Genomic DNA, 10,756 nt, shown 5'->3' on the forward strand with positions numbered 1-10,756 from the left:
CATCAGGGAAATGCAAATCACAGCCACAGTGAGGTATCTCACACCTGTTAGAATGGCTATTAGCAAAAAGACAGGAAATAATGAGTGTTGGTGAGGATGTGGAGAAAAGGGAACCCTCGTGCACTATTGCTGGGAATGTAAATTGGTGCAGCCAATATGGGAAACAGTATGCAGGTTCCCCCCAAAATTAAAAATAGAACTACCATATGATCCAGCAATTCCACTTCTGGGTATTTATCCTAAGAAAATGTAAACACTAATTCAAAAAGTTATATACATCCCCAAGTCCACTGCATCATTATTTATAATAGCCAAGATATGGAAACAACCTAAGTGCCCATGGATGTATGAATAGACAAAAAAATGTGATACACACACACACATAATGGTATATTATGGGTAGACCTCGAAGGCATTATGTTAAGTGAAATACGTCAGAGAAAGAAAGAGAAATAATGTATGCTCTCTCTTATACGTGGAATCAAAAAAACATCAAGCTCCTAGATAAAGAAGAGATTGGTGGTTGCCAGAAATGGGAAGGGGGAGGTGTAGGGTGAGAGAAATAAGTGAAAGTAGTCAAAAGGTTTAAAAAAACAAAAAAGAGATATGGCTTTTCACATATTAGCTTATTTAACATGAAAGTCATGTAAAACATCTATACATGTAGGAAGAATTTTATTTTGCTAGCTGCTATCTCTTCCTTTGCTACAAGATATACTTCTAAGTACAACAAATGAGGCTAATTAATAGTCATAGAATGGCTAAGAAACCGTTCCAATATCTTCATTACTTTTTAAAAAAACAATATTCAAGGGACATAAATAAATTCACATTTTGTGTTTCCAGATGTCTCATTAATTTTGAAGTGTGTCAGCTTTTGTTTTTAAGACTGTTTGAAAGATTATACCGCCTGGCTTATTATTTTCATTGCACAGTAAATCAAACAAATGAGATAATATTATAAAACTGCACTTTTTTCTTTTTAGAATGAGATGCAGATAAAGTCAAAGTTTGCTGATTAGAGTCAATACTTATCTTACAGTACACAATTCATACTTTTAGATCCAGGAGTTAAACCTGAAATTGATCATCTTTCTGTATTTTGCATGTAATCCTTTTTACTTTCTAATAACATCAATTTGAAGGACAGCTGGACTATTGTAATGACACAGTTATGACTGTTAAGAACTCACAATACGCGATAAGCACCCTGAAGTAATACTGAAAGTTCATAACCCAGACTCTGTGGAAAGGCCCGACATTTTTTTTTTTTTTTTTTTGCGGTACGCGGGCCTCTCACTACTGTGGCCTCTCCCGTTGCGGAGCACAGGCTCTGGACGCGCAGGCTCAGCGGCCATGGCTCACGGGCCCAGCCGCTCCGCGGCACGTGGGATCTTCCCGGACCGGGGCACGTACCCGTATCCCCTGCATCGGCAGGCGGACTCTCAACCACTGCGCCACCAAGGAAGCCCAGGCCCGACATTTTTGCAGAGGATAAAGCTATGCTGTATTTTGCTTCGCAATTGTTAAGTATAAAATTAAATTGTGGAACATTAACTGTATTATTTTTCTATTACTGCATAATAAGTTGTCATAAACGTAGTGACTTGGAACAGCACAAGATTATTATCTTACGGTTTGTGTAGATCTGAAGTCCAGGTTCAGCTGAACTGGGTTCTCTGCTCAGTGCTTCTCAAGGCTGAAATCAAGGCGTCTCATGGGCTGCCTTGCTTTCTGAAGCTCGGGGCCTTCTTCCACTCTCGTTCGCGCTGTTGGCTGAATTCACGTCCTTGTAGTTGTGGCACCGAAGGCCCTGTTCGGGTGGCCGTCAGCCTGGCGTCCGCCTCAGCTCCTAAAGGTCCTACCTTGCTGCCTGGCTCCCTCCTTCTGCCTCAAAGCAGCCTTTCAGGAGAGGCCCGCCCACACCCTTTTAAGGGGACGCCCAGGTCCTGTTAAGGGCTGACTTGATTAGGTTTGGTCCACCTGGATAATATCTCTTTTGATTAGCTCAAAAGTCAACAGGTTAGTAATCTAATCAGAGGAGTGATTCTCCATTTTAGGCACCTGCTGGGAATGCACTCAAGAGGGAGTTATACAGAGTTTGTACACTAGGGGGCGGTAATCTTGGGAGCCACCTTAGAATTCTGTCTTCCACCTAGGTCCATTATGTTGACGGCCAAATTAACTATCGCAGGTCAGAAAATCTAGTGAGACACTAGTGAAGAAAATATCAAAAGACCTTCCCTAGCTAAGATATGCATGTCACATTGTTCCATCAGTTGAGTCTTGCAACACTTACACTCACAATGACCATTTCCTAGTGTGCACTGGTCTTGCTAAGGATCTATGCAATCCTTTCTAATATTTTCTACTTATTCTTTTCTGTTCCATTTTATAACGTTTTAAAAAGTTTATCATGACTCACAAAATGAATTTCAAAAATTGATTTCATGATGCATGATTGGAAAAACAGTGTTAAGGGACATATTTTAATTACTAATCTGGAAACATTTTTATTTATAGAAAGAAACACTCAAATATATTTACAAAAAATAATTATTTCTGAATACTGTAAGTTACTATAGACTAAAATATAGATGGGTCAACAAATGCGTAATCTTCAAAAGTTTACTAAAAATTATTACAAGACAACTAGCAATACCACTGCTGTCCACAGGAGGGCAGCATCTGTTCTAGGCATATTTTAGGTTTAACTTAAATGTGCTCAGTTTTCTAGTGAATAGGAATTCTAAGTTAGAATTAATTAATAGAATTCCAAGAATTATTTATAGTGTGCTAGTGTAAGCAAAAAAGTGGTTTATGCTTGGCTATTGAGAATCAGTCCTGTCGAAACCAAAAGAGCTACAATTTATTTATTTATTTATTTTGGTCTGATCCACAAGAATCCGTTGAATTCTCTTTTCCCCTGCATTTCTCTTACTCCATTTTCTTTTTCCCTACTTTTTCTTTTTTGTCCTCTCTGTCCGTCTCTGGCCCATGTTCTTGCACAGGTGGTCCATGTAAAACCCAATTACCATGGAGCCCTGTGGAAATGGACTAATAAACTTTTGATGCCGACTCAGATTCTTTGTAAAGTCCCTTTCTTAGTTTCCACGCTGAACTTGACCTCCACCACCTGGCTTGCTACCTGTGCTAAGCAGTGGCTCTTGTGGCATCACTTGTGTGGACCAATATTACGCTCTTAACTAGTGTGAGAGGGGAGTCCCGCCTGGAGATGAGTCAGCACATCTAATAAACGTTCTGAGACGGTTAGGCCTTTTAGACTTAAATGTAATGTTGAATATAGAAGGAAATGTACTATTTCTCTTGCCTCTACTTTGGACCCACTACGATCTCACCTTAATATTGTGGTCTGATTTGACATTACCCTGTGACTCAATCACTAGGAAATAGGCAGGAGGGCTGGGACATACTAGTTAAGAATGGAACAAATCTCTGCCTTTTGTTTCACTTAGGCTTACTTTGTCACAGGTGATAACACTGACCCTTAGTGTGTATTTGTTTCAGATGATTCCATTTTGGGAGAGGTTGGGTGAACCAGATGGTGTTTCCACATTTTTAAAGGGCCTGAAGGTCATGGAGTGCAACTACCTTTGTGGATTTCATCTCTCTTCTTCTTACCAGTGTGTCATTTGGAGAGTTTTTGCACTTGCCCTGCTTTCTCTTGCCTTTGAGCCTCTGCCTCTGTTGCTGCTCTGCTGAAACTCATGTTCCTACAGCGCTCTCCTTGTCTCCATGCCCTGCTTCAGGAGTCAACTGAAAGCACTTCTGGGAAGGGTGGCCTGTGGCTGGTGTGTCTCATAGCCCCTCATCAGCTGGCATCATAGGGGCCTGTTGACTTCTTGGTCTCTCTCAACAGACAGTAACCCCCAAGACCAAGGCTGTGCCCTCTTCCTAGACCCGTCGTGGTGCTAGGCACCTAGTAGGTGCACAACAAAACTTTTTGTATGAACGAAGTCAAAAATAACTGCTGATGCTCTTGTTGACTTTGAGTTGATAGACAAGGTACTTGAAAGACAGGCTATTGGTAGTCAAGATCCTGTAGGTAGAAAGGGCCAGTATGGCTGGGGTCTGGGGGATTAGATGTGTTTGGATGGAAGCAACACCCAAGGTAGGATGAGATGAGGTCAAGAAGCTGTGGGGATGGGAAAGTTGAGCTAATGGTAGACACATCAAAAGTCTGAAGAGGTCTGGGGGTACTGGTTGCACATGCAGCTGGATGCTTTGGTTCTGGGAGGGACAGGCATCAGGCCTTCAGCTTGGGGGCCTTTTCTCCAGTTGCCACAAACACCAGGCAGCACAGGAGGCCTGCTGGCTGCTTGGGAGCCAGGAGGAAGTGCCCCCTGAGAAGGGCAGCACTGGAAGAGCATCATGCTCTGCATTGTGGGTGCATGACCTGGACCCTGAATAGCATATGGAGAGGAGGAGCCTGATATTTTGGAGCAGAGGGGGAGTAACACACTGCCTGGTGGAAAAATCCCCCAAGCTACAAGTTTGCGGGAGCTATGCATTTCTGATTCTGGTTTTACTCCAAAATGCAGGCTCCTTTTCTTACTCTTTTAAAAATCTCATTATAAAACTCCAAATCCCTCAAAAAAAAAAAAAAAAAAAAAAAAAAAAAAAAAAAAAAAAAAAAAACACAACACCTCACTGTAATTCTCTTTTCCATGGCATGTGGGATCTTCCCAGACCGAGGCACGAACTCATGTCCCCTGCATCGGCAGGTGGATTCTCAACCACTGCGCCACCAGGGAAGCCCCCTACTGTAACCCTTTAGCATCGCATCCTTCTTGTCACACACACTCTCCCAGGTCCTAGAACCTAAAAATGTAACACCAACACTCATCCCCTCAGAGGCTCAGGGACCAGTTTCCAGGAACAGCCCAGCCACTCTGAGCTCATTTTCTCCTCTTTCCCAGAAGTGAGCTGAGCCAATGGCGTGGCTGTGGCCCAGGGTGTCCTAGCAACCCCAGTGGTAAGACAGTCTTTTCAGTGCTTGAAATGGAAGTAGGCATATGTTTGAAGGAGAGCAGTCAGGACACTCATGTGAGGAACATAGAATGGTGTATGTTTCCATAGTTAGGGAATTCCAGAATCAACGATTTTAAACCACAGTTTGAAGATACCTTGGAAAAAACTCTCTTATTATTAAACCCCAGAAACGAGCCATATTCTGGAAATTGAAGTTTCCCTGAATGCAGATCTTATCTCTTTGGTCATGGAAAAGCAAACCCTAAGAAAATAACAACCCTCAGAAAGTTAATAAATAAATGCTTGGTTGCTTTGCTGCTATCATAGATGATACTTCAATTGCCGTCAACAAACTTAGCTTTTCTTGATTCAGACTAAGTGTTTGGGAAGGCACAGAAGGTTGGTTGTTACAGACGCATATGAAAACATTAGGGAGAGGGGTGAGTTGAACATTTCTCCTTTAAGTTTAGTTCCTTCATTATTTTCTTTTTCATAACTATACCTAAAAGAAGGCATTAAAATAACTAAAAAGTAAGGCTTATGTATGATGTATTAAAAAGATCCAAGTATAAGAACACTCACTGAGGTATTTTTTATAATAATGAAAGGTAGGAAATAATCTAGATGAGCATCAGTAGGAAAGTGGGTTAAAAAAACCATGGGACACAGTGGAGGGCTCTATGGTGGTTAAACTGAATGGGCTACAGTATATAGAATAACATGGAAAAACCTTGAAAATGTAGTATCTTTTCAGCTATATTGAAATATGATCGATATAGAATGAAAACATGATTTTGCATAAAGAAAGCAAGTGGCAAAGGAGTGGCATAGACATATATACTCTACCAAACGTAGGGTGGATAGCTAGTGGGAAGCAGCCACATGGCACAGGGAGATCAGCTCGGTGCTTTGTGACCACCTAGAGGGGTGATATAGGAGGATGGGAGGGAGGGAGACACAAGAGGAAAGAGATATGGGAACATATGTATATGTATAACTGATTCACTTTGTTATAAAGCAGAAACTAACACACCATTATAAAGCAATTACACTCCAATAAAGATGTTAAAAAATAAAAACAAAATAAAAACCAAATAGAGTATGATTCAGCTGTAAAAAAGAGGAAATCCTGCCTTTTGTGACAACATGGATGGAATTTGCAGACATTATGCTAGGTGAAATAAGTCAGAGAGAGAAAGACAAATACTGTATGTTGTCAGTTATATGTGGAATCTGAAAATGTCTGAATTGAATTCAGACATTGAGAGTAGAATGATGGTCACCAGGGACTTGGGGGTGGAGAAAATGAAGAGATATTTCTCAAATAACACAAATTCTCAGCTACAAGATAATAAGTTCTGGGGAATCTAAAGTACAGCATGGTGATCATAATTAACAATATTGTATTATATACTTGAAAGTTGTTAAGAGAATAGATCTTAAATGTTATCAACAAAAAAGGTGGTAATCATGTGAGGGGATAGAAGTACTAACTAACTTTATTGTGGTAATTATTTCACAATATATACATGTATCAAGTCATTATGGTGTACACCTCAAACTTACATATGTTATATGTCAATAATATCTCAATAAAGCTGGAGAAAAAAAACAAAAAAAAAAGAAAGCAAGTGGCAAAGGATTTATGCAAAATGATAGCATTTATGTAAATTAATTTGAAACAAAATGATACATTGTATCATTTGTATATGTTTATAACAAAACTTGAAAATACTTACAAGGAAGGATGAATGCCCAATTCAGGATACTGATGTTCCAGGGTCTAGGAGGGGAAGGAGATGGGGCATTGGGATTGTAGCTAAAACTATAAATGTCATATTTTTTAAAACAAAATTCTGAAGCCAAAATGGCAAAATGTTAAAATGTATTAAATTGGGGGGCTAGATACACAGATGTCTATCGTATTATATTTTGTTCCTTTTGGTGATTTTGAAATACAAGCATAAAATTAAGGAGACCCATGAATATAAGCATCTAAAAAGTAAGCCGCAGATAAGAATTATTGTTAAGAGACTCAGTTTATCCATTCTCAGCGTCTTCAGACAGAAACCCCATTTCATTAAATTGTGCCTAGTTGATGCTGTGCCTCTGTGAAATCACTGGGGGAAAGGGGGGGCTTCAAGAAGGAGTGGAAATGCAAACCAAAACTCATCTTCAGCTGCCAGGAGGTTTTTATTTTCTCCCAAATGGGGACTCTTTGAAGGGAAGGATAATCTTTGATCTTCCTGTACCAATCCAGCATATCCAGCCAAGTACTAGGGACACAAAGGCAGCTAAAAATATCAATAACAGAACTTTTGGTTGTCTTTCTGAACAGCTCAAAGCAGGTTCACACAGATTCCCTCATGTCGCCCCGCTGGGGTCCTGGGAATCTGATTCAGATCACATTACCAGCGCCACTCTGCCTAATCACAGCGGGCTTGTCCTGTTCAATATGGAACCAGAAGGGCTTTGTTCTAAGAAAGATGACCTGGGAAATCCTGCTGAGATAAGTTGGTCTGGATTGCATTTGGCTCATCTCATTACTGGATTGATAAACGTCCAGAACAATGACTGTGTGTTTCTCTGTTGGATTTTATTGAAAGGAATTTGCATTCAATACTTCTGACTGCGACAGAGCCATAGCATATTTTCTCTCAGTGCCGGCCTTACAATTTCTGAGGGTTTTCATGGTTTCTATCTATAAACCAGCATTTTGAAAATTCTCTGCATGAAAGATGTAGTGAGAGTTGCATCAAGGTGATTCAGGAAAATGAGACATATGTGCTCATTGGGTCCAAGTTCGTCACTCTCTCTAGGCAAGAAAAGGCAAGGATGCATGCTTAGTAACGCCCCATCAGAGCTGATTATTTATATCACAGGTTAGCTATTAAAGCAGACAGCCAGAGAGGACCAGCACAGTGTGTGTTTGTTACTCTGGGGAGATCTTTCTGCCATTAACATCCTAATTTCTGGTAACTATATTTTGATTCACAGCAAATGGTTTGATTGCTTCCAAAGGATTAAGAAAAAACCCTGGATATTATAATGAAAGTTTGATATCTTCTTTAGGCTGGTGAGTGGTGGTCAAGTGGATGTGGATTACACACCAGGTCCAGCTGCCTCACCAAGAAAAATGATTTCTAAAGGATGCAGAGAAATTAAAGACATCAGCCAATCTCTTTGTTGATGGTAGGTAGCAAATTATGATGTAGGGAATGATCTCTGTGGGGCTAAGGAGGCAGAAGTGAAGAGTGGAATCCCAGAGCCCTTCTAGTGAAAGCATGGCTGCATGGTGTCTACTCAAAGGGGTGGAGTCAGGTAGCAGGTTGGGTCTTGATGGGAAGGAAGAAGAGAGATGATTTGGAGGAGGAAGATGAGAAAACTCTACTGCTACAGAGGTGACATGTCAGCTAGACTTAACTTTTGATTTGGGAGGAAAGGGAAGAGAAAGAGATTCAGTTTTTGAGCTCTTACTGTGTTCAAGGAACTTCACGGAACACTCGAAAATGAATTTTAAATCCACTTGTCAAACATGTAATTGTATATTTCTATGTTAATCTTTCTAGAGGAGAAAACTAAGCTTAGAGAGATTTATTTCCCCATGGTCACGTCTAGTAAATGGGGGAGGTGGAATCTAAATCTAGGTCTGTACTTGACTTCAAAGCCACGTTTATTCTACTTACTATTCACCGTTTACACCATGAAACAGATTGTAACGCAAATGAGGGCAACCGCGTCCACAAACACAACACACACATTCACTCGCTCACATGCTCTCATTGTGTTTACAGAGAGGACAGTGTGGTGCGTGTCCGCCAGCGAGTACCCAGGCTGATCAATTGTAAGTATGGGAAGAAAATATTAGAACTTTCATTTACATTTTCGTCTCAGCTTTTAAAAATTACTACTTTGTGTACATGTTATAAATACTATATTATGTACATTGTTTTTACATATATAATACATGCATGTGTATATATGTGTGTGTGTGTGTGTTTGTATATATACATAAGATGTGTGATCAGAAATGTTTGGCGAGTGATGATATAGACCAGGGGTTGGAAATTACAGCTCATGGACCAAATCCAACCCATCACCTGATTTTGTAAATAAAGTTTTAATGGATCACAGCCATGCTCATTTGTTTACATATTGTCTGTAGCTGAGTCAAGTAGTTGTGACAGAGACCACACAGCCCACAAAGCCTAAAATGTTTCCCAGGTGGCCTTTTACAGAAAACGTTTGCTGCCTCCAGACTTATATACCATGAAGTAGAAATAGACAATAGGAGGTTTGAAGCAAAAGCTTTGCCCTCAAACGTAAATTGATTTTTCATCACGGTCCTGCCTAGAAGCTTAGTAGAGCCTAAAAGAAGTGGATAAAACCTAATGTTTCATCTCAATCATCATAAGTCAACTTTTTAGTTAGTACTCGATATCTCATGACCTAAAATCCTGAATCTTATCAACCTGTTCTGTTCAAAATACGTTACGATGAACAGGCAAAAGTGTTGACACAGGGACATGTACGATAATGAACAAAAAAAGGGTAATTTCTATAAAAGCCAGCATTAATCTACCTGCTGGCAGGCTCCGTGGCATACCTCCGCTCACCTTCCTCAGCTGCAGAAGCTGCAAATCTTCAGCTGTCAGCTCAGTATTGCTTGGCACTTGGTCAATGTTGACCAACTTGGCCTCAACCCCACGAGCAGGTTGTTTCTGGAGTAGTTCTAGGATTTGCTCTGCCTGGGGCTCAGATTTGCTCTCTATGGTCCCATTGGGATAAAGCCCCAGCCACAATCTACTGAGTTAGGGTTGCAACTATGTTTTAACCCCTGCCTGTCCTTATACCTGCAAAAGTGGTTTTCCCACTTCCTCACTCAAAGCTCTCCAGGATCCTGATTCCGCCACTTGGGGATCTGAACCAGTGCCCTACTTAACTCACAGGCTCAGACCTCTCAGCAGTGAAAGAGCCTGGATCACAACCACATCTCCACTTGAACTCAGACACTGTGCTTTGGGCTGCTGGCCATTCTTAGCCTCAGAGCTAGGTTGGCCTCTCTGGCACATTCCATGCAGATCCATGCTTGTTGCCTTTCTCTGACAGCGCATTTTGAAGCCCGAGCATGCTTTGCAAGTAAGAACATGAGGATTTTGTCTGCAGTCTTCCCAAGCAGTAAAATTTGAGCTTCAAATATTTGAAATCAACAGGGTAACAGAACAAAGTCACTTATGAGATAAATCAGTCACAACTGAGCTATTTCTCAAGTGATTAAGCATCTAACTGTAAGCCTAGTTCTTCATGTTGAGCTCCTAATAGATTTTTCAACCCCTTTCAGGTCAGAAGCGTTGGTGAGAAGTCTGAACCCTCCAACCGACAGTGATCAGAGATTAATAATTCCCTCCAGCTGTGACTCCTACGCTCAGTGGAGATTGTGGCTCACAGCGCCACTCCAGGCCTCAGAGGCTCTCGTCAGGGTCCCTGGTCCCCAAATAGGGGAATGTCCACTTGCCTTGCTGAGCCAATTCAGTGAAACTTAGCACTGATGCCCGATTGCTACATGATGTTCCATGGTGGTGAGCTGACCCGGCAGCCATTACCTAGTCATTAAGGATGCTCACAGATTGCTACTTTGCTTTTTGTTTGCACAACCTTGAGGGAAAACTACCGATCCTTTGGGATCTGGTCCTTTATAATTTTTGTAAGGATTCACCACATGATGGAGAATGCCTTCAAGAAGATGGCTGGTTTTGTACCTGGT

The sequence above is a fragment of the Kogia breviceps genome, chromosome 16 (assembly GCF_026419965.1).
Source record: "Kogia breviceps isolate mKogBre1 chromosome 16, mKogBre1 haplotype 1, whole genome shotgun sequence".
NCBI lineage: Eukaryota > Metazoa > Chordata > Mammalia > Artiodactyla > Physeteridae > Kogia > Kogia breviceps.